At 39.4% G+C, this 24,972-nt stretch overlaps 1 protein-coding gene across 2 annotated transcripts in view; it reads left to right on the top strand.

Annotated features, from left to right (window-relative positions):
• Nucleotides 1-24,972, top strand: part of ESRRG (estrogen-related receptor gamma) — a 562,217-nt gene that overhangs the window by 47,761 nt on the left and 489,484 nt on the right. The window lies entirely within an intron of this gene.

Here is a 24,972-nt window from a genome sequence, read left to right as displayed (position 1 = left end):
TTTCCTAAACAATGAGAACATTTCCATAGCACTTGGGAGAAGGGGAATTCCATTTTTAAAGTTTCAATTGTTTGTGAAAGTGATGGGCACTATCATTTCATCCCGGTTTTTCAAAACAATCGCTCCCATATAATGAAACAAATAATAAAATATCTCTATTTAGGCTCATGTGTATAAGATACATAACTTTTCCGGGTTGAAGTATATACCCTTTTCTTTGGAAGCTGGATCGTGTTGGGTTCTATTTTATCTCTAGTTCAAGCCATTGCAATGTTGAACAGTTTAAAACACTTTTAAAAATCCCTCCTATTGACGGCTGTTGTCTAGTTGTCCTGAACTGAGCATGAATCTTGAGTTGAGAATCCTCATTTCACTCAAGGTTCTTAGAGTCTGCTGTGTTATCTTCCATCAGACATTACTGGGAAGAATGCTATCCTCTCAGCATATTTTATAGGCGACAAAGTGAGGCCCAGAAATGTTAAGGGGTCTGATCCAAGATCATAAAGTGAAAGAACTGAATGGTTAGTGGAGAACTTGCTGAAAATTTAATTTATAATAATTAAAAGGCAATGAAAGGAGGAGAGGCAAAAATTCAACATGTAGCTTATTAAAGAAGGTATTTCTGTTAGAAAATTGTGATTAGCATTGCATTCTTTCTATAATGTGGTAGCATATTTTTTATTGGTCAAATTTAAAGTGACCAACTCATTTTGGTTTGCCCAAGCTGAGGATCAGAGAGGCTAAGGAATATGCCCAAGGTCAGCAGACCCGATACTAGAACTCAGATCTCTAGACCTGCTAGTGGCCTTCTCAGCACACTGTGAGGTTTCTCAGTTATGGAAAGTGGCATTAATGACCCTATATCTGAGGATCATAGGAAAATAGTTGATTTTGTGGTAATGGTGGTGTGTTTATCCCACACACAGCTTGGTGTGTGCTCCTACTTATGATCTGTGGCAAACGTATGAGAGAGATCTGATTTTAGCACTTCAGAAAGCAGAAAGTCCCATGTTCCAGCAATCTCTTGGTCCTGGGTGCAGTGGGATGGTTGGTCACCATAAATCCCACCCCCACCCAAGATATGCTACAAAATTAGGTTAAAATTGTCATATTTTTCCCCTAAGCTAAGTTTCTTTATGCTAAGCCATTTTGTCTTAAGAGGGAGCCTCAACTCTGTGAGGTAGAAATGTCTGTAAGCTTTGCTGCTGCTGTGGTTAGACAGAGGGAACATAAGCATTGAGGATGGACTTTCTTTCTTTTGCTGGAATTCTCTTATCCTCTCCCACCACATTTAGGACAATGGCGGCAATATGGAGATGGGTGGGGGAATTCTTTCCCGGTGTGTTTTCTTAGGTACTGTGTTGAAAACTTTGGGTATTACTCTAGCACTCAAACCCTGGGGAGACAGGTGTGAGCAATGGTTGGCAAACTTTGTCTGTAAATGGCAAGATAGTAAATACTTCGGTCTTTGCTGGTCACACATGGTTTCTAAAACATAGTTTTGGTTTTTTTAAAACAACTCTTTGAAAATGTAAAAACTATTTTTAGCTCTCAGGGTTTATAAAGACAGGCCAAGGACCAGATTTTAGTTGGCCAAATTCTCCTGTAGAGCATGGCTGTGCAACAGAAATATAGTGTGAGCCATGTTTTTAATGTTATATTTTCCAGTAGCTACATTAAAAAAAAGTAAAAAGAAATAGGTAATTTAAATTTTAATAATTCATTTTATTTATTCTAAATGTTAGCATTTCAGTGTAACCAATACAAAAATTATTAATAGGCTATTTTGCAGGTTTTGGTACTATCTTTGAAATCAAGACTAGCTGCATTTCAAGTGCGTGATAGCCACTGCATGTGACCAGTGGCCACCATGTTGGACAGCATAGCTCTGGAGCATCTTCTTAGCATGTAATTTGACAAATGCTCAGCCCCTCTCCTCTGCATTATTGACAATGAACACGGAAAAAAAAAATACTAAGATCTTAGAACTGGGAGAGGGCTTAGAGATCTTCTAGTCTAACCCTTCATTTTGTAAACAAGGAAACTGAGGATCAAAGAGGCCAAGCAATATTGCCCAAGGTCACTCAGCTAGGTTAGCAGCAGAGCTGATACTAGAACTCATATCTCTAGACCTCCTAGTGGCCTTCTCACCACACTGTGAGGTTTCTCAGTTATGGAAAGAGGCATTAATGATCCTATACTTGAGGGTCATAGGAAAATGGTTTCTGGTAATGGCGGCGTGTTTATCCCATGGATAGCTTGGGGTCTAGTCTTACTTAGGATCTGTGGCAAACGTATGTGAGGTCTGGTTGGGAAAAGGTGTGTTTGTTGTCTATGGCCATAGAAAAGAGTGAAAGGAAGAAAAGGCCTGTGCTTTGATCACCTGGACAGGTAGATGAGAGAGAGAGAGAACCTCTTTGTGAGGCACTGCCTTGGCACCGTCTTATTCTCTCCTGACCTAGGCAGCATCGTAGACAGATGAAGGGTGCAGTATCTGAGGCTGGCGTCTGGTGTACCAGGATGCAGAGCTCCAGTTGTTCCCTTTTCCCTGCCTGGGAAATACCTGTCCCTGTGCTAAAGGGAGGACTAAGCTGAGTAAATATTAGTTGTGTAATCAGAGTAAATAGAAGAAAGATAAGTTTTATTGCTTTGTAAGTAACCTCAAGCCCAGGCCTTTCTTTAGGCATTCCTTACTTTTTGTTCAATGTGCATTTTTCTTTTTTGGACCTGACTCCTTATCTCCTTACTTAAGGCAATTGCAGACCAGCTAAAGAATTTTATGAATAGGAAAGCCCTGTAGTGCATTTAGCTTGGGAAAATGTCCCCTAGAATAGATTGTTTCTGAGTCAAGTGTATAAATATTCTGGCTCAGGACTATAACCTTTTTTCTTAATGAATTGGTCTGGCGGTAGTTAAAGCCAAGTGTGGTCTAGCAGAGTGCTCCAGAGAGAAAATTGAATGGACACAAAGCCCAGTCATAGTTTTCAACTTTATATAACGCATTTCGCAACCTATTAGAAAATTAGCTTTATGACAACTGGCAGGACCTGTTATGTCAGGCAGTCAGTTTGGAAATGGTTTGGTGTCTTTTCTTCCTTCACCTGAGCCTCCCTACTTAGTGAATTTTGAAGACACAAACAGCAGCCGTGGGCCCTGCTCAGTTTCCTGGTGAGTCATTCAAGTTTATCTTCCTTTACAGTCGGTTTCTGAGCTAGTGAGTATAAAAAAAGAATTTTTCATGGACTACTTTACAAAACGGCTGCTAATCAATTTTTCTTATTATTTTATGCCCTCTGCTTTTATACTACCCCCACCAGCTGGTTAATCATGCAAAAGCTGAACACTTCATTAGCTAGTACATGTTCGCCCATGGGCATTTCTGTAGTAAATTAGTTCTTTCTATTTATACAGGTAAGTCATGGCCAAAAGTCCTATAAGATGCCAAAGGTAAGGGTTAGAATTAATTTCTTGCTTTCTTTTTTTTTTTTTCTTTAGGTTTTTTTAGAGAACTCGTTTTAAAGTCTGAGCTGTAGTTATGCACAGATATTTTTGAATTAGAGATGAAATGGAGGGGAGATATTTTTTGGAGGCTCTAGGATTATGGTATAGGGATGGCTAATGTAGCTTTTGGTGCAATGCTTGCATTTCAGAAAGCAGGAGCATAGGGTACAATACTTAGTATTTTTTCAAGGCCGGGCCTGAAAACTGTTGTGAAGAGGCTCTTTCAACACAAGCACAAGACAGGATAGAGGCTAGACAGACTCATCAGCAGATTCTGCTCAAGGGTTGGTGCCATATGCCCACATAATTGGGTATATGGCCCATGCACAAACCCATTAACTACATCTGTATTTATTTTTTTTTTTTTGGCCATTTTGTACAAATTTCCAGGAATTGAAAAATACCCTTCACCAATTTTATTTTGTCAGAAAGACTACCTACCTGCATCCTGCATTGTTGGAGGGAAATAATGATGGTGGACTCCTAAAATGTGCTATTTCTAAAGACATAAAATTCAACCCATAAATTTTTCTCACCCCTCCCCTGGGAGGAATTATTTTCACTATGGGTTCTGCCATTTTACAAATTCATGCAACAGGCAAATCTTGGGTCCCTTCTGGACTTGGCATCAACTATCTTGATAAGACTGTCCTCCAAAGGAGCACTGGGCTTGTGTGTCTACCAGCCACAGTTCTCTGCAGGTGTGAGTAAAGTTTCTGCCTGCAGTGTGGGTTCTCTTACTCTTTCTGTTTTCAATAGAGCCTTCCCAGCAGAAGAGTTTTCTGACAACATCCATTCTAGTGCTTTCTTGCATGATGTTTTAGGTCCTTCCAGGTCTCCACACGGAGTGGGAATGGTGATAGAGGCTGAATTAATTTCTTCCACAAAGCTGAAATAAGATGCTATTCTGTAAGATCTATGTCCCTTATAGATTATATTAAGAGAAGGTACATGCACTGGTAGAGAAGATTGAATGGGGGATATATAGAAATTCTAGGCATGGGATCCAGAGGGAAATGCAAGGCCAAATCTGCTCATCATTTGAGTTTTTGTGATTCTCCTTACAGTTTCTAGAAAATGGAGATGAATATCAGTTGATAGTTGTTTGTTCTCTTTCCTAACACTGGTAGTAGGGCATGAGTTTAGGAAACCTTGATAAGCACAGGCTAAATTAACACAATGATTATGCACAAGTGACACTCATAATAGAGAAGGCTTCTTTCATTTGTTTAGCCATGAAAGGGCAAGTGTTGTCCTATATTGTTATGTCGGCTTTATTCTGTTACATCTTTACGCCTGGGGTTTTCACAAAATCTTCATCCTAAACTAGGAACCCAAGCTTTACATCGTATGTTCCACCTCCCTTCTGATCTGCAGTAGCTTCTTTTTGTATGGATGTGCTGATGATTGCTGGGAGTGAAACTTTTTCTTTTCGTTTATAGCTTTAATTCCAGTTTAATGGTGTGGTTTGTGGCTCTCTGCTTGCAGTTTCAGTTCCTGTTTAAATACTAAAATCTATTGTTTGTCTCCATTTCTAGACAACATAATTGTGTTGCTAACTGGCAGGAGCAATTAAGTGTACAACATTATGAAGAAATAAAGGTTCCAGGCCCTAAGATTTAACTCGATTTCTAATTACACTGAATCCCCTCTGTAAGGGTGGTTTATAAAGGCTGAAGAATGCATGTAACAAAGAACTAGGGTGTAAGGAGAGAGGGCAGTAATTCAGGGGGTTTTGGTGAGCTTGTCTTCTCTAAGGGGGTGCTTGTCATTGGGCGGAAGATTAGTGACCATTTCTTCTATTTATAATGTGGGCTCAAGCCATCTTCATTCCTTTCTGGTACTGGAGACAGTAACAAAATCATTCTCTGTAGTTCTTTTGGAAGAATTATAGTTGTTAGGAAGTTCTTGAGGACAGTATATTTGGGGAATAGAATAAACATGTGGCCTTTGTGATGAGAGTTTTTTTTTTAAAAACTTATGTAGAACATTTAAAATTATTACCTTTAAAGATACATCTTTTCCACTACTTTTGGAGGACTCACCCTGCAGTAAAACCTAGAAAGGAAAGGAGTGTTGCATGGTCAGAGAAAAATCTGGCAGTTGAAAACAACCATTAATAATCTAGACTGGGCTCTTTTGGGGAGGGTGGGGGAGGTCTCAGCCAAGATTGGCAGAAAGGTCAGCCCTTTTGATGGAACACAATTTTTCTAGTAGTGGGACTCTGCATGGAATGTTTCTGTTAAGCAAGTCATCCATAAGGCACCATAGGCCATTTGTGTTTAACAGTATGTTGCAGGCTGCAAAGTTAATGCAGTTAATATTCAACCGAACTTTTGGGGGAGTTACTGGTCCCTTAGGCAGATTTGCCAGAAAAGGCTACACATTAATAGCACTCCAAATTAAACACCACCAAGTTGATAGCCACCTATGTTATGAAATGTAAAACATTCCACCATTTCAGCCAAACTCAGGCCAGTGGTGCTGTTTAATATCCTGTAAGCTGGAGCCCTGGCCTTCTCTGAACCCATAACTCTTTGGGAAGAAGTGGATAGCCTGGAGTGTGTGTACATTTTACATACTCTTTAATTAACAGTGAGTGGTGTCTTTAAAACTCTTGATGTTTGCGGGGTCTTCCAATAAACGCGGCCGATTCGGTTCTGATTCTCTGCTGAGTTTAATTGAAATGAAGCACTCCTTGGCATCTCTTCCTTTGCCTTAAAGGAAAAGATGTTTTGTCACTCCATTTGGCCAACGGGCTGGATTTGGGAGGGAGTCAGCAGATAGAGCCACGGCTGTCGCACAGGTCACAGGTCAAGCTCTTTTCGTGCCTCCAGCTCAGATAGGAATTAAGTCACGAGTTGCAGAAAGTTCTGTGGAGCTCCGCAGGCCAGATGAGAGGTCGGGAAACTAAAGGCAAGGTGTTAAGTCACCACGCACAGCTGACCTCAGTGGGGAATAGTGGGGCAAAGGCTATTCTCTGCTGCGGGTCATGGGCTTAGCTTTTCATTGTTTTATAAGAATTTTCCTTTTTCAGCTAGTTCTTTTCTCATCTCAGGCCATGTATTAGTCCAAATAGGAATAATATGTAGAAGGGAGAAGAGAGAATGAAAATGACTTGCCATGACTATGGAAATTAAATAGTAGTGTAACTATGTAGCGATATACGAGATGTTTTCTATGATGGGGATTTCCCAGGACATTGGCATGGCCCTCTGTCTTAAAAATGACTGATTAGTATAGTGAGCATTCCCCTGATATTTTTCAGGACACTTCACTTTGGTTATGTCCTGATCCTGGGTTTCTGTAATGTAGATATGAACTGCATTCGTACCCTTCTACATCAGGGTATATCCATAGACAAGAAGTCAGGCTTGTAGAGAGCACTGCTTTACTGGTGAACAGCCTTAGTAGGTGGGAGGAAAAACATTAGCATTTGAAAATGCCTAAAATAGAGTTTTCAATGATCTGTGGACAGTCTTTGCTTTCCCCACTGTCTTTGACCCAACCAGTTAAATTTCTTGTGCATATACTTTTTCTGCAATACGTAACGATTTACTCTAGAAGTTAGAACCAAAAGCCTTGGACTGACTTTATTTAGGATTTATTTTTTTAAAACAAAACAAAACAAAATACAGAGATTTATTTTTGGCTGCAACTATTTGAAATAGACGTCACCCTACTGAGCTTTTATTTTTAATGACTGAAACTGGCAAAATCCTTCTCCAGGAACATACGCTAAATAATTCCTGCCTTGTTTTCACAAAACAAAAGCACTCTGTGGATGACTTTCTCTTATTCCCTAGATTTCTAAATAACTTTTTTTAACCTGATGATGCTACAGACTTCAGGGCATAGCTGTTTGCCTTCAGTGTTGCTCTTGGTCCCTCAAGTCTGTGATTCTCTGGGTCCCAGGCTGGATGATGAGGAAGTTTGGGAGAGTTTCTAAACAGGGGGTCGGTCCACAAGCCAGTGATCTGGCTCAAATCCTGACGGTGCTGCTGCTTACTGAGTGGCCTTGTCACTCAAACTCTTCATGCCTCAGTTTCCTCATATGTAAAATGGGAAGGATGTTTAAAGTATTACACATCTCTGCTGCTAATTGGCAGAGTAATCTCAAGCAAGTCGTCTAATCTCTCTATGCCTCAATTTGCTCATCTATAATGAAATGGGGATAATAATAGTACCTACCTCATAGGGCTGTTGTGAAGATTAAAGGAGGTGGTGACTATCAAAGCACTCAGAATAGTTCCTGGCATAACAAGTGCTGTATAAATATTTGGCGTTATTATTCCTACAGCTGTTAGGAAGGAAGCCCTGAGGCATAGCCAGGGAAAAGTAAAAGGTAATAAAGATTGAAGCAGGTGAGAAGAAATAGAGAGAAGAAAGGAAAGATGAGACCTAGAGAAAAAGATAAAGATTTAAGAAAAAAGAATTGCATTTGGTGGTGAGTGGTTGTATGATGCTCATGTCCCCAGGCTTCAGTGTCTTTGTGTGTTTTACATGGGAATTGGAGTGGGAGGGTGTGGAGTGGGTGATGGAGAAGGTCCTTCTTGGCTCTAACCCTCGGTGGTGTCATCTAAAGCAGCCATGACAAAGATTTCCCACCTGTCCTAGCATGAAGTTATGTACGACTCTAAAATTTCTTTGGAAACCCTATATGGTTATATCTCCACTGTTAATCACAAAACCGTTGTCTTCCAAATGCACTTTTTAGGTTTATGATATCTGGAATTTCTTGGTATGTCATGATTATATCTTTTAGCTACCACCTCTGTTTAAAAGGTGGCTCATCTACTCACCTTCACCATGTGTGGTGACTTTTCACAGACCGATCTAGAACTGTTAATAATTAGTTCTGCTGGGGAGTTAGGGACAGTTGATGTTTGACAGAGATGGTCTTCACCAGGTTCTGAATTATTAGGTGGGCAAATGTCCCCCTTTCTCATTCCTAACCTTTGGTTTGGAGGCTGGGGAGGGAGGAAGGGAGTGGTATATTATGACAGAGACACTCCAACGAAGTCTACAACCCTGTCATCTTTCCAGGAAAGCATCTCAAAGAGGGAAATTTCCAGAGTTGTTTGAATATGGATGGAAGATGACTTTTTAAATTGCAATTGATATTACATAAATTCACTCTAAAGGATTTTGCCATCCTTCCAGGTAGTTGCAGAAATGGTGAAAACACATCCTCACTCTGACTGGTATTTCAGTGTCTCTGGGCTCTGTCCTGCATTGCGGAACTGGCTTCAGGGAATGTCATACTAGTCCAACCAAAAGTGGGAGTAACTTGAGGCTCCAGGAAGCTCCCTCTGGATGCCATGTGGGTGTAGACAACAGGAATAGTTTCCCAGGGCTTCTGTGGGAATCTTCCTTCCAGTTTCTGGGCTTCTGCTTTCCTTCCTGTACCCTTCAGATTGGCCTTATAGGTTTACATAGTATCAATGTACCAATGCAGTTGATTACATTTCTTAAATATATTAATTGAGAGAGAAACTGCAGGAAGATCTTAGGAGAACTTTAGGGGCACACTGGTTTTTGTTCAAGCTAGTGTACATTTTGATCATACATGCATTAAATTAATATACTACATTTGCTTCTTTTCTCCATTGTGAATGGATCTTGGCCAAAGTAGAAAAAAGTAATGGTTTGATAAAAAATAACTGATTTGACAATTTTCTGTACTTCCACACGAGGTTAGTTTTCAGAAATGTGTCCATCCTAGCACACAAAAGGAATATTTATTTAGAAGACACAACAGACTTACCACCTAGGTCCCACTGGACTATCAGCCTGCCTACCTTCTTTCCTTGGTTTCTTCTAGCACATATTGGTTGAGCGCCTACAACAGGCAGATTTTGCTGCAGATGTGGGGGATGCCACAGTGAATAAACAGAGCTCACATTGCTTCCTAAAGCCCTGCAAGAGCCATTTTACTTGGTCATGAAATCCTACAGTCACTAGACATACCTGTCAAGGTGCCAGGCAAGCACAGGGTCGATGGCCCCCATTAAGCCGGCCCAGGTAAACTGCTGTTGCTGCAGCCTCCCAGCCATGAAGACCATTGGGAAGAACTCATTTGCCATAAAGTACAATCAGCGTTAAAAGAAATGACCGTCAGTAAATTTGGGAAGTCTTAGTGTTAATTTCCTCACCTCACTGTGTGCAGATGAGCGGCCCGCCGTTTGCATATGGGAATCCTGTCATAACAGTTTCAGGAAGTGATTTGTTAATAATCAAGTCCTCCGAATGGCCCTAAATCGGTAATTGATGTGGGTCTGGATAAAGCAACCCTTCCACCCGCCTATTTTGGGGACCATTTTGTTGGCAGTGTTTGAGCCAGAATGAAAACTAGCCATCAGAACAAAATTCAGGACAGCTGGGATGCTTTGCAGCAAAGACTTTTGGCTCCACAGTTCAAATAATCACAATAGCAGCTCAATTTAGCCTTTGGCTGAATGGCTTTGGCAGGGCACAATGAAAAATAATTATTTCATGGCCTGCTTATTTTTCCCTTAACCAATAAACTCTCAGACCTCTTCAGGCTTATGTAAATATTCTGCTGTAGATGAGGCTGAGCACACCATAATATCCCTATTTAGGAAATGGTTGTATTTCACCCTTGTGGGGCACAAAGCAAAACTGAACAACTTTTTTTGCAATATCTATTTAGAGTGGGGAAAAGAAAAAATATGGAAGGAAATTTAAGGGCTGGAAAGTGAGTCGATGGTCACAGCTGCAGAGAAAAAAAATGATTGAGTCCCAGGCCCTCACTTAGAAGACAGAGCATTAGGATATGTTATTGTATCTGATGTGGAAGGAACAGTACTGCACAGAGTATGCTAGAGAATTCTAAGCGTAGTATAATAATAGCCAGAAACAACAGTTTAATCCTTTGTAGCTGGAGCTTTTTAGACTATATATAACGGTTCTCAAAACTTTTAAGTGCTTTCCTGATTTGCTCTCATTACATTCAATGTACTGTAACTCTCTGTCCCTGTTTCGTAAGTCCTTGCTTTTGCCCTGGGTGATTTGAATGGAGTCATGGAGAGGTGGATGGGATAAATTAAGCATGGCAACAAGCCTAACAGCTACCCTAGACCTGAAGCCCTTCAAGGTTTTTGCTCAAATCCCATCAATCTCCTGTATTTTATATCTGCCTTTTCAGGTCAGCTGCATCTTAGTGCAGGACATCTGTGCCACTTGATGACCAATTCCTATTCAATAAGAGTCCATGGCTTTGTAGCTCAGTTGGTCAAAGCAGAGTGTTAATGAGATCGGTCATGGGTTTGATCCCTGCAGGAGTCAGTTAACTCCATTCTGTCCCATTAACCCCTGCCAGCTGCCTTAGGTCATGGGTGGAACGGGGTGAGAGAGTGTGAATGGCTCACCACAAACCATCCCCTCTACTGGGCAACCAGCTAGTCCCACTAACGGTGGGTCCAAAGTGTGTTGTCTCTGAACGTGAAGAACAGCAGATGGGTCATTAGGAACAGAGAAACAACCATGGGCTGAATGCTGCTTCCTCTCGCCTGTGTGAGTGAGAGTGTGTGTGTGTGTATGTGTGTGTGTGTGTATGTAGAGTGGGGAGGGGGTTGTGTTTCTCCTATTATGAAAGGGTAGGTTTTCCTTGCTTAGTAAAGCCTGCACCAAATCAAGCTCGTACTATGATCCTCATGATCTGGGTTTAATGAGTGGCATTTCTTCTCAAATATCTTTAAAAAAAATCGGTAGTCATGTCATGCATCAGGATGAATTTCTAAATGTAAATGAGATTCTCCCAGTAATTTATTTACATTTGTTTTCAGCACAACAAATGAGACATCACGTAGCTTCATAATTTTCCATGACCGAGTCACCAGCATGCAGTGTGTAATTTACCATGATTTAAGATGCTTATCCGTAGATTTTTCAACAGTACCGTATAAGGCTTAAACGAGAAGAGATCCTCTGGCCCATTTCCCTTCTTGCTCTCCTTGTCCTTGCCCCCCTCAAACATGTGTTCTGAGCCCACTAAAGTCTGTAATTTTGCTTTTATCTTTGAAGGATCTTACGTGGAGGGGGGAAGATATTGGTCATTTTTCCATTTCAAGGAGGGCTGTCATCACTGACTCTGATATGAAGAAGAGGAAGGCAATATTTCCCTTTGGTATTGGAACGTGTGAACTCCCATAAGTTACTGTTCAAGATTCAGTTTCCTTGTTGCAAAATGTTACAGTAGATAATCTCTACGGTTTAGTAGTAGTACTCTAGGCCAGGGTAAAAGGTAGATGTGTCTGATGGCTAAGTGAATACTTCGCAAACTCCACCCAGAAGTTTTGCAAATTTGTCAGAATTTCCTAGGATTTTCCTGCATTTTTATTTTTATTTTTTTTAATTCTTTTTATTTCAGCATATTGTGGGGGTACAGATGTTTAGGTTACGTGTGTTGCCCTTGGTCCCCCCCCCAAGTCCGTGTGCATTTTTATTTTTAAAATATGGCACTATGATACCAGCTGTCCTTAGTTGTTTGCACCCGGTTCCCAAATAAAGAAGAGCAGATCCCCTAAAATTCAGTGCGGGGCACTTAAATGCTATTTTTCCTAGGGGTATTCTTGATGCTGCTTTTTTGACTTGAGCAAAACCCTTCGAGGGCGTACCAGGACCCTTGCGATTGAGGGAAGAGAAGGGAGATATTGTCTCTTATTCTGTGGCTTTGAATGAGCCTGTGGCTGAAGGTCCATGGAGAGTGATATTAGGGAGACTAGAGTTCTGGTCATTTTATCTGGGTACTTGATCATGAATAATTCATGGGGCAAAAAAGTGTGACCTTGCCGTACTCCAAGCAGTCATCAAAATCAGTAAGTTAGGAATACCATCTAATTAGAGCTAAGATATAGAAAGAGACTTTAAAAAGCATGTTCTCTAAGTGAAAATTTCTAGTTTTGTTTGATAAACAAGTATCAAGAGTTTTCTATGCGACAGACACTGTACCAGGCACAGAGGATGCCTAAGGCATAGGCACTCCCACACGGAGCATGCTCTGCTCTTCCTAATGTAAAAGAAAGCTGCATTTCTAGAAAGAAAAAAATGATAAGAGAAGGACCAATGTGACAGGCTCAATGATTCTTAATACATCAAGTATCTTCTTTAATTATTTATCCCAAATTCACCTGGGATGTACTAGTTAGTAGTATCTCTGAATAGTATCCCAGTACCTCAGGCATGTGTTTTTGTCCTGGCAGGCTGTCCTGTGAAGAGCATCCTTGCACACTCTAAGCATTGTTCTGCTTGGAACCGTTTTCTCCTTGCCATTGATATGCTTGTATGGCAGATGTCAGGGTTTTTCAGGCATTGGCATGTAGAGCACATGTTACTCACACATAAAATAACTACTTTGGAAGTGGTGGGAAAGTCATGCCTTTATGGAAAAGTCTAGGGACCTAAGTCCTTCCTCTGCCTCTTATTCTCTCTGAAAGCTTTCCAACTTAAAAGCAAGATCTCATTGGCTAAATTCTAATCTTTGTCAAGTGCTGGTGATAACTGCTTAAATGTTTCATATTTCTGGTTTTGTTAATAGGTTAGGTGAAAAGCAGAGAATTTCATTCAACTTGAGAACCAGCCCATTTAAGAGTTTTTCCGTGAGAACCACAGTTAGAGAACAAATCTCAAATTTATCTTAGAAATTAAAGACATCTGAACTTTTCTCTAAATTCAAAGTTAGCGACTAAGCAGATGCTTACTAAGAACACAGTTTGTAGTGTCTGTGCTGGTTTGCTGTACCGAAGATGCCTATTGAAGAGTCAGGGAAGATGAGTAGACACATAATTACAGCGAGTAATCATGGTCCATGTGGCAATGTGATAAGAGCATGATAGCAGCAGGCTTACGATGGTGAGTGTTCGGAAGAAACATGAAGAAGTCAGGGTGGATTTCAGAGGTGAAATTTTGTTTAAGAGGATGTACAAAGGATGAGTAATAGTCACCTGGCAGACCTAATTGGGAAGACAGTCATAGCAAAAGGGACGGGGTGAGCAAAACGCAGAGGTAAGAAGTTGTATATTCAAAGAACTGCAAGTCATTTGGCTGGACTTGGAGTATGGACTTCGTAGACTGGGGCAGAAGGGACTGAGCAAGAGAACGAGGCTGGAAAGAGAGGCTGGAACGAGCTCGGAAAAGGCCTTGCACATCACATTAAAAAGTTAAATCTTTGTTGAGTGGAATTATGGAAGAGCATTGAAAGATTTTCGCAGAAAAGTGACACATCTAAATTTTCATTTTAAAAAGATCACTCACTCCTGGGTGGAGGATGGATTGGATGGGCACAGAAAGACCAGTCTGGGAGGCTGTCAGGATAGACTCCCCCTTTGCATCATATTTGGGAGTGTTTGTCTGCCCATTATGCTACAGCACTTGGCCCAACAATGTGGAGACTTTGGAGAGTTTTAAAAGAAGGGCAGTGGGATGATGAAAGACTTGGGGTATCAGGTCAGGAAGGAAAGTGAAATGAAAATAATTTAGTCGACGTGCAGAAAGGCTAGGGGGGAATTTAATAACCATTGTTGCTGTAGTGAAGTGTGGCTCAAGTATATCACTTTATTAGTTCAGACTCAAAGTCTATTATCCACAGTTCTGATATCCAAAAAAAAGTTGATGTTGGTTTTTACTTTTAAATTTATTTTCTAAATTTGGCCGCAAAACTTATTTGGCAGCAAAAATCTGACCTTGAATGACAGCACGCTATTTATATTCTTTTGTTTATTCCACTAAGTGTCAATATTCGTATCTTTTGCTGAAGGAATATTAACGTGTTGATTGTGGCCCTGCTGAGGGGTTGTGTAATCGATGGTGTGCGCCATTTGTTACAGCTCTTGCTGCTGCCTCTATGAACTGTTACTGTCAACTAACATTTATATAGCATAATACAGTTTTCAGGATGTTTAAGAATTTTTTGTTTTAATTGATTATTTTTCAGAAACTCTATGGTGTAGATCCTATTATTACCTCATTATAAACACATGAAAAAAAAAAGCTGAGGCACAAAAAAGTTACGTGACTTGCCTCAAATAACATCTTTGAAAAGGGGTCAATCTGGGAATTAAGCCCCAATTTCTTCTCTTTCTATAACTTTAAACAAAATAAGCAAAAATATCCTGAGAGTGGACATTGCAAATAGTGAGATGGGTTTCCTTCTTTTTTTTTTTTTTTTTTTTGTTTGTTTGTGTTCTGTAGACTCCGTTTTCTCCAGGGATCTTGTAAATAAAAAATCATGATAGATTCAGTTGTGTCTGATGTGACTCAGATGTGATCCCGTCTGACAGCAGCATGAATAATAACATTTTCATTTATTCTCAGTGTGAATGAGGCTGAGAAGAGTTGTTTTTTTATTATGTTAGGCTCTTCTGCATTTGTGTATTGGTAATTTCCACCATAATGTATTACATTTTCCCCGTCCCTGTTGTGAAAAGACTAGTGTGATGCCCATACATTATACTCTACTCCACAAAATAGTACAACTGCTAAGCTGCTCATTGGATAAGATAACTGATGTCTACAGTTCTAAAATAAGAAGCTTTTTACTTGTATATCATAGCAGGGTATTCTGTCCCAACTTCTGATCTATAGCATGCGTATTGCTGAAGTCAACATCTTAATGTTACCAAAAAGTAAAACCCTATATTACTTATTGATTTGCAGTCTATTAAAAAGTGACAACAGGCTTTTTGGTTATGTCTCTTCGTAAAAAAGTTCATTTATTAGATTTTCAGTTTTTTCTGTATTGTATGAGGATAAACTATATGGGGACATATGCCTAGATATATAGGCATTAGGTATCCAAGTTGACAATTACACTTTGCAAATGAATTATGATAATACGCATAGTTTACTCAGATTATCAATTTAATGACATTGGCCAAATTGGATCCATTTATAGAAAAACTTAAGAGAACACCTGGTTTAAGTGACATGATCAGCATACTTAAATAGAGGAGATATAAGGAAAATTTCTTTTGAAAGTTTTCCTCCAGAATTTATAGGTAAATCATTTATAAGTAAATGACTCCAGGAAACAAATACTAAAACAGGATTTCCAGCTTAGATATTTCCTCTGAGTAATGATGATGATGAGGAGGAGGAAGATGATAATGATGATAATTGGGGATAGAATTTGGAGAATGGAGGAAAAACAGGAGAAAAAGGAGAAGAAGGGTGAAAACAATGATAAGAACTTAGATTTGAAGAGTGATTTACAGTTTTAGTAATGCTTTCAAAAGTTGTAAGGTAGGTAAAGGCACTATTTTTGAGATGAGGAGATAGTCTCAACCAAATTGTTACTTGCCTGGGGCAACTTATCAAATGACTTGAGAAGCCAAATTTCAGTTCATCTGACTCAAAGTTTGGTAATTGTTCCATGATACTATCTTAAAAAAGAAAAAAAAGAAAAAAATGGTAGCTGTCTTTATAAAAATACATGAATAATTCTATACTTGTGATGACTAAGTTGCATAGCATTTCAGTCTATATTATGATAGTATATTCTCTGCATTGTTTAGCATTTGCTTAGATTGAATTTTATTCTCATACTGTCACTCCCTTCTTTTTCTAACCTCTTTCACTTTTCCATCATTTTTCTCTGTTCTAAGATTTTTACCTCCCTGGGCTTATTTAGACTTGTCACAGTAAAATCTGAAGAATAGATCTGCCTTCCATTCTACTCCCCAAATCAGCTGTTTCAGCCATAGGAAGGAGAAGGAAGGATCAACCCAAATCTTCTTCTAGCTATATTTCTTTCTATTCTCTAAATTTAGCCTCTCCCCAAAAATCTGAGGTCCCCGAAATGGCAAATCATGCATTGCCACACACAATTAAGATCCTCAATAATCTCTTGGATCTTATATGGATATTTTCAATTGGTGAGAAAATACTATAAACAATTTTAATTTATTAACCAAATTTTCATGCACCAAGGTGGCATAAACACTTGGACCTTCTGTGTAGAGGGGGAAAAAAATCCTTCTATAAAATCCCCTCCAATGGAATGACAAAAGAAATTGAATCAATTTGAGCCAAGTTTCAAGAGAATAAATTTATGTTTTATGGATTTTACTTTTTCCAAACTATGAATTTAATTCTTACTTAGTAGTGTAAATCTGCAGTATTACTAAGGGTAAATTTTGCTTTTCCAGCAGGGGTCTGGATGATGGCACTTAACAAATGCAAAATTTGGCATTCGTATAAAAGGGAGCTAAAAAAGACCAATAAAAAGATGGTAGAAATTGAGTGCAGCCAGAAAAACACAAAGTAATGCAAACACTCAGCCCCTGCACTATTTTCAGAAACCAGGAGCTGACCTATCCAGGGTCCTGCGCTGTGCTGGTGTTTGGAGTGGTGTAGAAAAGTACTTCTTATAAAGAAAATAGATGATTGGATTCAGGCCCCCAGGAAGCTGAGTTTAGAGGAGGGTCACTGTTTTTTATTTGCAGAGTAGATTATTCCATGGGGTTTCTGCTTTTTTTTTTTTGAAAGTATTCAGAATTCAATTGTTTTTTGAACTGTAATTTATGTCTGGGGAATGAGCATCCTGAGAAATAGGAGATTTGGGACTGATTAGGATTTGGTGTGGAAGTCCTGCATCTTATTTAATCACATATTCAACTTTCCAAGAGGCTACTAAAGGTGGAGAATAAATAAATAAATAGAAATAAGAATAATTGAACCCAATTTAAGTCCAAAGTACCTCATATACTCCTCTTTTAACTTGCATATGTTTTCTCATCTCCTGAATTTCTTCTTTAAAATCCGAGGATGAAGAAGTTGCCCAGTAAATATAGCCCCAGGATGGAGCTGACAAGCTGCCCAAGTTCACGATTGTGCTAGTTGGTAATTTCTTTGGGAAGACTGTTCAGTGCTTTTTATTACTTCAATTTCCTTACCTGTATGATTTCATAGAGGGCCAGTATCATAGAGGAAATATGAAGAACAAACAACCAATGAGAGAAAACAATATTGGCAAGCACTTGTTTTAAAGAAAAAAGTTATGAATACATATGCAGAACAGAGTGCTACAGAATGGAAACTACTGCAGGTTTTGATAGGTATGTTAGAAAAGAGTCACTGAACGATTTCCTATTAATTCTGGGGCACTTATACTATTTTTAAAATATCCCACAAACCTTTGCCTGACAAAAGAAGAGTATGAAATAAAGCCTTAAGTCTCTGCAGTGACAGCTGTTCCTATAGCAACCTGCCTGTCAATCAACACCCACTTCATCCAGCTTCAGAAAACACCCCCAGAAATAAATGTCAAAAGTCTTAGGCAGGTTCCAAATTTAAATCAAACTTTAAAATAAATTAAAATAAGAACCCAAACACCCACAACAATCGCAAAAGTAAATTGTATTTTGGAAGGAGGAAAAGGGGGGTAAAAAACAAAGGCCAAAAGAATTCTTCAAGCAGATGCAAAAAGTAAAAGAAGGGAAGATAGACACCCCTCAGTCCTTTCCTGGCATTACCCTGAGCAAGCATTATTCACCCAGAAGAGCACCAACTGTAATTGGTCCATATCTTTTTCCTCTTGCTTTAATAGTTGGCTTCCATTTTTATGATCATCATAACATATTTGGACTCTCCAATCCCTCAGACATGCTAATGATCCAGCCCCTCATTTCGATGGTAGGAGATGAGACAAGATGCTAATGGCCAGTAAGATGGACCAGTATGCTTGGGTACTCTTTCAGCAGGGTAACATTCAACTAATAGTGACTGACCCACCTAGCGGTTAAAATGATCTCGTATGTCATTTTAGGTCCTGATGTTGCTAATGTGTATGCTCCATGAATTTGTCACTAAACAATTCCCATGTCTTTTATCCAGAGATAAAATACATCTAAATCCTAATACTACATTTCAGGGGTAAGTGATCTAATTTCACTTCTCTCTTTGAGCCTTAAATTACCTAGCAGAGGGGCAGTATAAGGAACTATAGTCTATCAGAGATTATGGACCATTTGTCCTTCAAAAAGTTGGAACATGTTGAGTTTACTTGTTAAAATGTCTATAGACGTGGAAACAAAACAACAAAGCCTATACAATTTCACATTATTCTTTGCCAAATTTAGTATAATTGTCACTCAACATCATGTCAGCTCTTAACACTTTATTTTTTGCTATTAATTAAACATAGTCTTTAGATACTTCTTTGGCATTGTAGGGTTATATCTGCTTGCTCAGTGACTTTATTGATGGTCACCTTAGTTGCACATATTTTTTTCTCAGTGTCCAATAAAGAGAGCTGGTGACAGTCTTGTTACGGGTTGAATTGTGTACTCCAAAAAAGATATTTTGGAGTCCTAACCTCCAGTACCTCACAATGTGACCCTATTTGGAGGTAGGGTCTTCATAGAGGAAATCAAGTTCAAATGATGAGGTCATTAGGATGGGCTCCAATCTAATATGAGTGGTGCCCTTATAAAAAGGAGAAATTTGGACACAGAGACAGCCATACATAAAGGGAAGATAATGAGAAGAGACCCAGGGGGAAGACAGGCATCTACAAGCCAAGAAGCGGGGCCTGGAACAGATTCCTTCCCTCACAGCACTCAGAAGGAACCACCCCTGTTGATACCTTGATTTTGAAATTCTAAGGTTTAAAACTGAGATAATAAATTTCTGTTGGTTAAGCCACCCAGTTTATGGTACTTTGCTCTGGCAAACTACATAATACAAATCCTAAGGGTATAATTCAGTGGTGTTCAAAGAACTCAGAGGAAAGGGAGTAGTGACCCTTGCTCACTGGTCTGTGTGTGAAATTGGTTCGAGAACTCCCGGCTGAGTTTAGTTACTCGGGACAGTGAGGGGAGGCAGCTTGAGGAACCTGTGGAAAGAAAGAAGGGGAGAAATGTCCCCATCCTCTGCAGTTCCTTTAGCCTAAACTTAGCCTCTGAGTTTTCCTTTTCTAAATTGCCAATGTCAGTGTCATTTTCTTGCTAGAAACTCAAAATAAAGGTTTTCTAATGCTACTAGGTTAAGAGCTGTTTCAAATGCTGTCGAGCCAGGGGTATGTCAGAAGCTGTTTCCAAGAGAATAAATTGGGTTCATGAGCTTCTTTTTCCTCAAATTTTATGCATTGGAGGTTTGGGGCCCCTATGATCCCATCGTATCATCACTTTTATTATTTATATCAGCAGATATTGATTGCATGCCTCTTATGGACATAAACACTTTCAACTTTTATTAAATTCTCAAATTCTCAAGGAAAAAGTCTTAAGTACTGTAGAAATAGATGGGCTTCTCAGACGATTGGCCAAAAACTTTTAATGGCAGTCCACTAGAGTGATGGTGTGCGAGTCAGAGGCAGATTTATTGAGAAGCTGATGAAATTCAAGCACCAGGTCACCTCCCTTGCCTGGGCCTCCTCCAGAGTTTTAACATTTATATTTTTGTATTCTTCTTCAAGAGAGAGTCCTTCTCCAATCTCATGAGTTGCAAACACCTTGAAACCTGGATATGTCCCTGGTTGCAATGTCCCTGGTTGCTTCTAGGAGTCAGGAAATCCTGCAGAGGTGGTAGAAGCCAGAACACGGATAAGCTAGAACAAGGGTAAAGATGAAAATCAGGGCTAAAGATATGACCAGTCTCAATGAGACAAGTGCTCATAGACTAGTGATCAAGGCTGAGTTGGGCGAGACAGTGAGGAGTAGTGGGTCGAGGGCTGAGACAAGAGGAAGAACACAATTGCAGTCTAAATCTGGAAAAGTCAGGGATCACAGAGGAATCCCTGGAGAATTCAGATTAGGAACTATATATGAGGTACCCTCAGTGAGTGGTGTGTGTGTGCACATGTGGAAATTGTATCTTTTCCAGGGCAAAAACCAATCCCAAAGCCAGGAGAGGAGAGGGAGGCTCTCAGTGTAAAAGCAAATGCTTTGCATGCAGGCAGTCAACTAATTAGCTTGTATGTAGAGGAACCACGATAGTACGCAACAGTTCAGCCGCTCACAACCTATGTTCCCTCCAGCGCCAGTGCAATGATTCAGCTTAATTCCCAGTTTACCAAGCCACCGCTCAAACTGGTTCTGAGAAAGGGCAGCCTTGGTTCCTGGCATTGCAGTGCCCACCCATAAGCCTGTTTATCAAATGCCAGGGAACTCTCATTTTGGTTGGGACTTCCTTTCATGTTCCATACCAAACCTAAAGTCTTTAGAAACAGTTTTGGAGGCCTGATTTTATGCATCACTTTCACTTGCCTTCTTCAGTGATAGTCAGGCAATGTGTCATTTTCTCTGTAGAGTGTGTATGCAGCTGGGAAATGAGTTATTTATAATAATAAAACTTTGCACGTATGTAGATATTTGCATAGTAAGCAGATCATATGGTGCTGTGAGTTGACGGTGTCTGGTGGGTAACCTTGGAATCTTCAGAAATCTAATTATTTAATGTGGCTTGTTGGAATTTGCAGGCTGTTGCCTATGAATATTTTAGCCTATTGGTGCTGGAACCTGTCTGCCAAAGATCAAAGGCATTTTCAGATCTAATCTATCTCAAGAGATAGGTAAGGAGGTAAGGGGCTGATGTTTTAGAGAAAAGAATCAGATTTCCCTATCTTCCTAATTTCTGACCTCAGCTTCCTAGTCTCTGCACACCTCGCTTAATCATATTTCCCATAATTTTCCATTCAAAGTCATTGTTTTCCTGGTCTTTGGCTGTTTTCTTCAAAATCTCTTAGCCTCTTCAGTCATTCAATGTCTTCTTTTCATAGGGCAAAATTTGGCGTGAAGTTAGTTCTCCACCTTCCTTTTGGTACATTTGAATGAAAAGATAACCTTTGACAGTGCTCAGTTCTTTATGAAGATCACTGTTAGCACATTGCCTGATGGGTGGCATATATGTGGGAGAATTCATTTGAACAGATTTTCTATTGAAGGATAAATACACCCCCAAATCACAACGGTAATCAGAGCCAGCCGCCTCATTTCTGATGATTTTACAAATCACTTGGTCTTCAGAGATGCGTCAACATGACACTGTTCCCACACTGAGTTGTTTTGGCTGCAGGGGTGGCTGCTTTTCTCTCTCTCTCTTTTAAAATTCTAGTTGCATTTGTGACTGTTTTCGTCCTCTGCTAAAATATATTTTTAAAAAATGTGATTAACAGTCATTTTCAGATACAGATATTGGCTGTCTTTTGCCAAAGAGGCACAGCATGCAAGAACAGGCAAACATCAAAATAATGCAAAAGGGTATGTTTATTCATTGGAAACTGTGTTAAAATGACTACATCTGCCCCTCTCATTTTGGGCTGGCTGGAACCATCTCTGTTCTTCTGATTTGCTGATATTTCCCCCTACAGTGAAAGCTCTTCGTTTTGTACCCCATAAAAAAAAAAAAAAAAAAACGCCCATAGTTGGTCTGATGTTTATGCTCTGAGTGTAAGTTAGAGCGATTTAAAATTTGAAAACTGTACTCGATGGGATATGCTCATGGGATGCATGGATATAGAGGTCTGGCACTCTGAGCATTCCTTAAGCCACTTTCAGACCTAAAGAATTCTTGCCAAATACTATTAACAATAGACAATGAACTAACGTATTAGCAGAGCATCGCAAAACAATGGGAAGTTTTATGTTTGTTTTATAGCCTGCCATTTTTATTGTTTATTTTTCAAATCAAATAAAATAGTGAGCATATATATTTAAGTTACTTGGGGCTGTGTCTCTGGATCTTTTAGACTTGAGAGATTTAAGCCCCAAAGCCAGTGACGTGATCCCTTAAAAAAGTTACATCTACCTTGGGCCAATCTCAACAAAAGTGTAAATTATCTACTAGCGTCTGGAATGAATTTTAAAGAGCATTCGAGATCATGTCTTAAAGGCATAAGTCAAACAATATATAGATCTCACTGTGGGCCCTGCATTGTGCTAGGTGCTCTGAGAAAAGTGTCAGGCTAATACCTAGTCTTTAACGTGCAGAATTTAGAGAGATCAGATGGACTAGGAAGCATTTTAGTAACAAACAAGCAGGGTGAAATGACAGAGATGGAAATGAATGTGACATGTTGGGACATAAAAATATTTATTACCTTGAAGAATGAGGATATTTTAATTGCTTCCAGATAAATTCATGGACATATATGAGAATAATCTTCCCAAATATGATTGTATCAGGTAAGTCTGAAATCTGACCACCAAAGTCTCTGGTGAAAGTCTTAGGGTGGTGTTGCTTGAGTTACTAAGTCCTGCGGGATATATTAATACCTGGTTTTTGGTGGGAAGATGTTTATTTAGCTAGCAGTTAGTCAGGGAACACTGGTCTATAGAAGTAAGTCTCTTTACTACAGAAAGAAGTGGAATTTGTTTCAACTCAGCCACAGTGTAAAGCCTTGGAGGTTTGGACTTAAGTGGTATATCAAGAACCATAGTCCTTGATTAATACAATAAGATCTTTAACATTTCTGCAGGTAGAAGTTGGGATGCTGTTTCACCTGCCACCTTGTCGTGGTTATCTGTGCGGGGTAAATTCATTACCACTCCTTGGCTTCTCTGCACTCCTACTCCCCACTCCAAGAGTTCTCACAGTCTCAAGCAACACCAGCTTAGAGGGTGCAAACTGTCTAAGTGAATACAGTGTGTCTCCTATGCAACTTCAAGGAAATCTTCTCCGCCTACTAGTCGCCATCCAATATCCTATTATGTAGATATTCTAGAGCAGTCACTGGAGGTAAAGGTTTGGATTCAGTTGCCAGATTATACTTTCCCCGAGCATATCCTCTGACTATGGAGAAATAATATAGTTTGTGGAAAAATTTCTGCATCTGGAATCAGAAGTCTGTGTTTGAGACCTTATTTCTACTGTTTAGCTTTGTCACCTTGTACAGTCCCTTCTCTTTGCTGAGATTCAAGTTACTCATCTGTAAAATGGAGATAATAATACCTTGCACACATCACACAGTGGCTTCAGGCTCAACAGAGTTAAAAAGTGTGAGTGGTTTGTAGTAGTGAAGATTTTAATGTCTGCTGCTCTGGGTTTGGAGTTTCTGTTGTAGGTGTTTTGTCCAAGTGACTAGATTTACTTTAGGATATGAATCAGTACAGTGAATTAAAGGTAAGACTATGATGTGGGACAAGACCTGCTGTGCAGAAGATCTGAGGTCTTTGACTCCCATCAGTAGTAGATCGTTCTTGTTTATATCGTGGCTTTTCTCTTGGACACACTGGGTCACCTAACACCCTTCCCTTTCCCTGCACCTACTCCCTAGCCCAGTCCCATGACTGGCCTAGGACTTTATTTTTCTTCTTTGTCCCTCACTCTCCAGCACTTAGAATGCTGTTTGGCACATAGTAAATGCTTAGTTTATATGTATTGAATGAACACTGAAAGGAAAGGAGAGAGGAAGGAAATAAGGAAGAAAGGAGGGAGGGAGGGAGAAAGAAGGAAGGAATGAAGAAAGAAAGAAAGTCAGTCCAAATAACAACTTTGTTAGGTTTATAAAAGCTTAGTTTCATTAAGAGAATAGCCTAAGAATAAAAGAGGAAGGGGAAGAATTTTATGGAGACCATCCCGATAAAGATATTTACAAGACTGAAGTTTCTTACTCTCTTATCCTCCAAAAGGAAGTCATAAATGGTTTTTGACAATAATCCTTACAAGTATTTTTAAACATTGAGCTGAAGATGAGGGTAATGTGCTTGAATTATCTAATAGCAGAGTAACAGTGTTCCAAAGTTAGTTATAAAGATGTCATTGACTTAGTGTTTCTTTCCTTCCCCTTTGGAAGGAGAGACTGAAGTTGTTGAGTTAGCAGTTACGTATGGTAGTATGAGAAAATATCTTAAAAATTTTAGACTGAAACCATATGATGAGATCTACCTATCTCTCTCTCTCTCTGTCTCTCTCTCTCTCTCTGTCTCTCTCTCTCTGTCTCTCTCTCTCTCTCTCTCTCTCTCTCTCTCTCTCTCCTTTCTCCCATAGGGGAAAACATCTTAATGTTTTGGGATGGTAGGACAATATAATATATTAGAATATTGTGTATGAATACTGTATATACATGTATATGGGGTGATGAACTATTCCATTTGCTCTTTCAATATCCTATAAGTTTAATCTCTATCATTTATGAACTCATTGTAGTCCTTTTAAAGATCTAAAGAAAAATCCTGGTGGATTGGTCAAAGCATTAGATCACATAGAATTAAAATAGTTTTTATAAGCCTTAAACTGATGATATGATTTATAAAGTACTTGTGAGGAAGCTAGCCTTTATCACAGATGACAAGAAATAAAATAGCACAGCAGTTAAAAAAATTACTTTGGCAACAGTTCAGTTTACTAAATACAAGGTTAGCATCTCTAATCTGAAAATCTGGTATCCAGAATGTTCCAAAATCTGAAACTTTTTGAGTGCTGACATGATGCTACAAGTAGAAAATTCCATACCTAACCTCATGCAACTGGTCACAGTCAAATGCCATCAAAACTTTGTTTCATGCACAAAAT

Source organism: Propithecus coquereli, unplaced genomic scaffold (genome assembly GCF_000956105.1).
Source record: "Propithecus coquereli isolate 6110/MARCELLA unplaced genomic scaffold, Pcoq_1.0 Scaffold94, whole genome shotgun sequence".
Taxonomy (NCBI): domain Eukaryota; kingdom Metazoa; phylum Chordata; class Mammalia; order Primates; family Indriidae; genus Propithecus; species Propithecus coquereli.
The sequence above is the reverse complement of the archived record's forward strand: the minus strand, read 5'-3'. Positions and strand labels throughout refer to the sequence as shown.